Genomic DNA, 5,003 nt, shown 5'->3' with positions numbered 1-5,003 from the left:
CTCCTTCCACATGCTAAAAGTTTTTTCTAATTCCCTATGGTTAAAGAGTAATGTGGAAAATCGTAAAATTTCTCAAACCGAAATACCGAGTTTGTATTTTCGTTGCCATTTCTAAATGCCTAATCCAATTGAGACAAATGATATCGCGTTGGAAAGCTTATGAAAATTTTCTTTTTTCATGTTGAAAGTTTTTTCTAATTTTGAATGGTTTAAGAGTAATTAAAAAACGGTACAAGTTCTACCAAGTTTGTATTTTCAATCTATTTTGTTAATCATACATCCGAATGTAGCAAATGATATGGCGTTGTAAAGCCTGAACAAATGCAAAACTTTTTGGTATATATTGTTTCTCGAAATTCATTACGGTTTTACGTTGACTTTGAAAATGGCTAAAAACGTATTTTCACCATAATTTCTACAAACTTTATCGGAACGGGGCAAATAATATACTGTTGAGAAGCTATGAAAAATGTAAAACTTTTTCATGTTGATGGTTTTCTCTGAATCCCAGCCATTTTCAAGTAATTTCGGAAACGGCGAGATCACTCGTTCTGCCTTTATCGCGAAACAGATTCGTCGAAAATGCATTGCGTGAAGTACTTGAACTTCTGTGGCAGTTCTGCCTGAACTTCACTCTGTTTTTCACGTGCTTTTTTTTTGCTCGTAGCTCTTCATTCACTCACTGGAATTAAGCAAGTGATATACCGAGGGAAAGCTGCTATAAACACACAACTTTTCCGTGTTGATCATTTTTTCATACTCGTGACGGTTTTAAAAGTTTTTCTTGTGAAATTCATTCAGTGTAGTAGTTGAACTTACTGCTGTTTTCACGTTGAACTTCTGTGACATATTTTTTGTTTGTAATTTTCCCATCCATTTTCGTGAGTGTTACACAAATGATATTCTTTTTGTACAAACCTCTCTCACAATATCTTTTTAACTTTCTCCGACCGAGGACTTGAACTTACACAAATGATATTTCTGCCGTTTTGAAGTAAATTAGAAAATGACAAGATCATGATTTCTATCTTCATCGCAAATGGAAATGCACTGCGTGAAGTAGTTGAACTTCTCTGGCATGTCTGTTTGAACTTCACTCTGTTTTTGACGTGCTATTTTTGACATGCTGTTTTTCACACTGCGTGAAGTAGTTGAACTTCTGGGGCATGTCTGTTTGAACATCACTCTGTTTCACTTTATTTGTATTTTTCTTGTATGAAATACACACCATGTAGTACGTGAACTTCCTATTGTTATCACTTTTGAACTTCTCTCTGGTTTGAGAGAATTATTTTAAAACACAAAAAACAACATATTTTTTTATGTATTTTGGACATCTAAATACACGGTGAACCTCTCTCACAAGAATTTTTTGAACTTTTCCTCGCTGAGCAATTGAACTTCTATCAACCATTCTTTTCGTTTATGAGTTGTTTTTAAAAGTGCAAAAAATGGTGCCTTGTTTTTTATTTTTTCAACAGGTAAATCCTAGGTTTTAATAAACTCCGAACTTCTCTGTTATTTCAATTTGAACTTCACCTTTTTATATTTTGAGTAAAGAATTGTATTCGATTTTTATACGGAAAAAATTGAACATGGAAATAGAAGGTGAACCTCTCTCGCAAGAATTTTTGAACTTCCCCTGATAGAGCACTTGAACTTCTAGCAACAAAGTGTTTAAGCTTTTATTTTTCTATACTTTTTATTCTGACCTGAAATGCATTCCTTCGGTAATTGAACTTCTCATTGTTTTCATTATGAACTTCTGTCACATTTTTGTGCATACATTGAATTACATGCAATTGAAGGTCGGACGCCATTTTTTGCTATTTTCAAACATGTACTTGGTGGTCGGATGTCCCGTAATATTAATTTTGCACCGTGCACGGAGGACCACGTGAACTTCTTGCAACAAACCTTTTAAGCTTTTGGTTTTCTATTCTTATATTCTTATCTGAAACGCATTCCGTGTAGTAGTTGAACGTCCCGCTGTTTTCTCCTTGAACTTCTGTCACATATTTTTGTTCAACCTCTCCCACAAGAATTTTTGAACTTTTCTTGGGCTTAGCACTTGAACTTCTAGCAACAAAACTTTTAGCCTTTGCTTTTTCATTCTTTTTTTTTCATACAAATGCACACCGTGTAGTACATGAACTTCCGATAGTTATCAATCTAAACTTCTCTTGGTTACGTGAAAATATTTGAGTTTTTTTATGAATTTTTAATCTGATTTTCTTAATCTTTTTTATGAATTTTGAAGCGCTCTATTTTTAATATTTGAACTCCTTGTTATTTTATTTTTGAACTTCTTATTTCCGTTCTTTAATAACGAGGAAAATCTGAGTTTTTTATAATTATCAAACTTCTCCATCTTTTTAATATGGATATCCTGGTTTTATTTTCTTAATCTTTTTCTATGAAATTTTGAAGTGCTCTATTTTTAAAAGTTTAACTTCTTTTTATTTTATTTTTGAACTTCTTGTTTCCATTCTTTAATAATGAGGAAAATCCGAGTTTTCTATAATCATCGAACTTCTCCATCTTTTTAATATGGACCTCTAGTTTTTTTATCAGAGTTTCTTTTAAACATCGAATTGCTCCGTTATTTAAATTTGAACTTCTAGTTTTTTTATAGAAACAAGGGACAAACTTTTGGAACTACTCTTTTGTTTTCAATTTGACCTTTTTAGGTTTTTAAGAAACCGTGAACATCTCCTTAATTTAAATTTGAACCTCTAGTTTTTTTTTCTAGAAATGGGGAAAATATCATTTTTTTACAATTTTTGAAGTGATCTACTTTTTATATTTGAACTTCTTGGTTTATTTTTAGTAAAGGGGAAAATCCGAGTATTATAATATACACTGGACAACTGAGGTGGCATAGTTGAACGGCCGAGGCGTTGCGGCGCCGGCTGTAGGTGGTGGACCTTAGTGGCAGCAGCGCTCGCGACCATGTGCAGGTCGAGACTTCTCCTAGCCGCAGGTCGAGACCTCCCCCATTTGCAGATGGAGCCACTCGAACGCAACAGCGACAAGGTGATAGGTAGGTCTTTCCAAAAACAAAAGTGAGAGGAATTATTTTTTCTCTATTTGAACTTCAGGTGTCCACTAAGCAAAGTGGAGTTTTGTTTTCTCTATGTATTTTTCGTAAAATGAATAAATTGAACTTCTGCTTTTTTTCTACTAGGCTCCTATTATCTTTATTTTTGTGATGAACAACCGAATTGAAAGATGTAAGTTTTAGAACTGATCCGTGACCACTTGATAATAAAATGCTTATCTTTTCTCTGTACCACAAGTTTTTTCTTTTTGTGAGGAATACCCTTGGGCGCACTTTATTGTACCACAAGTTCTTCAATTCACCGAGTAGTAACATAGTATGTACTTACCCTCGCACACCACACACTTCTTATCCACAGCACGAGGCCTTGTCCCTTTTGGCCTTCTTCTTCTTCTTTTGCCTTTTTGCCTTCTTCTTTGTACACCTAAATTGCAGCAAGTTCAAAGAAAAAACTCACTAAGCAGAGCCAGCCGTTGGGTGCCATAGCCCTACATCGGGAGAGCCACCAAAGTAGACAGTTTGGACAGGCGCCAGGGAAGCCGCCCAGCACCGTGCGCAGGTGCAGGAAAGACTCAGCGGAAGATCGAATAGAGGAGCCAGGGAAGGTCACCCGAGGAGAGAACAGGGAAGCTTTGTTTCAAATTTGCCCATCCGCTGAACCTGCAAGTCGACGGAGAATTCCTCCTCTTTGTGCAAGTACACCCGATAGGTAATGCAAATCAGCCGCACGCATACGCACTGAGTACACACACTTGTTCTGGTGCACGAGCCACGAGAGGGTGGGAGCGCTGGCTTACGGGAAGGTTAGGTTGGGTGCTGTTTGCAGGTAACGGACGGAACCAGGGGCCTACTGGGAGCCGGGGCGATGCAAGCAGAGAAAGCGAACTCGTGCGACAGTTCAAGGGGAGTGTGCGGCTGTCCGAGGTTGCTTGTTGGCAGTGCAGCAACTAAGCGGTGCCGGACGGATCACGGCGGCGTAGAAGATGGTCGGCAGCAGGGGGAGTTCGAGACTAGCTCGAGAGTCACAGGATCCGCATGGGCACTGGAAGCTGCACCAGCCAAAGCCCACGAGGATGGGCAGCACGCGGGATTGGTGCACCAACAGGGATTGGGGTTGCGAGGACGCTAGTGGTTGAGGTGCTGAACGTCTTGGTGCTGCACCGTTGGACGGCCGGATTTGGTAGCGGCAAACGGCCTGAGCGCTGCTGTGGTGGAGAGCGGCGAGAAATCAGGCAAAGGTGGATAAATTGAGCAGCGACAGAGGCCTGAGTTCCATCATCGCCTTCACGTGCTGTTTTTTACCACCACCTCCTATTGCCGGCGCTTGGAGGGTCGTGGCCGCTGCAGGTCACGACGGCAAGTGGAGGAAGGTCGCGGCGGAGGCAGGATCCCTACGGTTTGCGATGCGGGTTGGTTGCTTTCGCGCAGCCACAGGATCCCGGCGAGGGGAGGTTGGTTGGCGGCGGTTGTGGCGGCGCCGCCACATGAGGTGGTGCGCGCGGTGGCCCTATCTAGTTCTGTATAACAAGCCTTAACTAGTTCTGTGGCAAGCTATGATAGACACAGTATATATAGGATGGGTCTATTCTACAATTGATTGTAGAATAATATTCTACAATAGGCTCCCCTATACAGGGCAATTTTCAGAAAAAAACCAAAACCGAAAACAAAACCCCCCATGGTCCCCATCTCCTACCCCACCTCTGCGCTCGCCTCCCGTGCAGCCGCCACGGAGACCCTTCACCCACCGGCGCGCCGCCACGGTCTCCCTCCCCGGCGGCGCATGCCCGCCCTCCCTCCCCCGCATCGGCGGGCCGCTCGCCCGCCCTCCTTCCCCCGCAACGGCGCGCAACCCGCCCGCCTACCTCCCCGACGTCGCCAGTCCACCCTTCCTTCCCTCGCACCAGCGCGCCGCCGCCCGCCTACCTCCCGGCGCCGCGCG

Source organism: Triticum dicoccoides, chromosome 7B, assembly GCF_002162155.2.
Source record: "Triticum dicoccoides isolate Atlit2015 ecotype Zavitan chromosome 7B, WEW_v2.0, whole genome shotgun sequence".
Lineage (NCBI taxonomy): Eukaryota > Viridiplantae > Streptophyta > Magnoliopsida > Poales > Poaceae > Triticum > Triticum dicoccoides.
The sequence above is the reverse complement of the archived record's forward strand: the minus strand, read 5'-3'. Positions refer to the sequence as shown.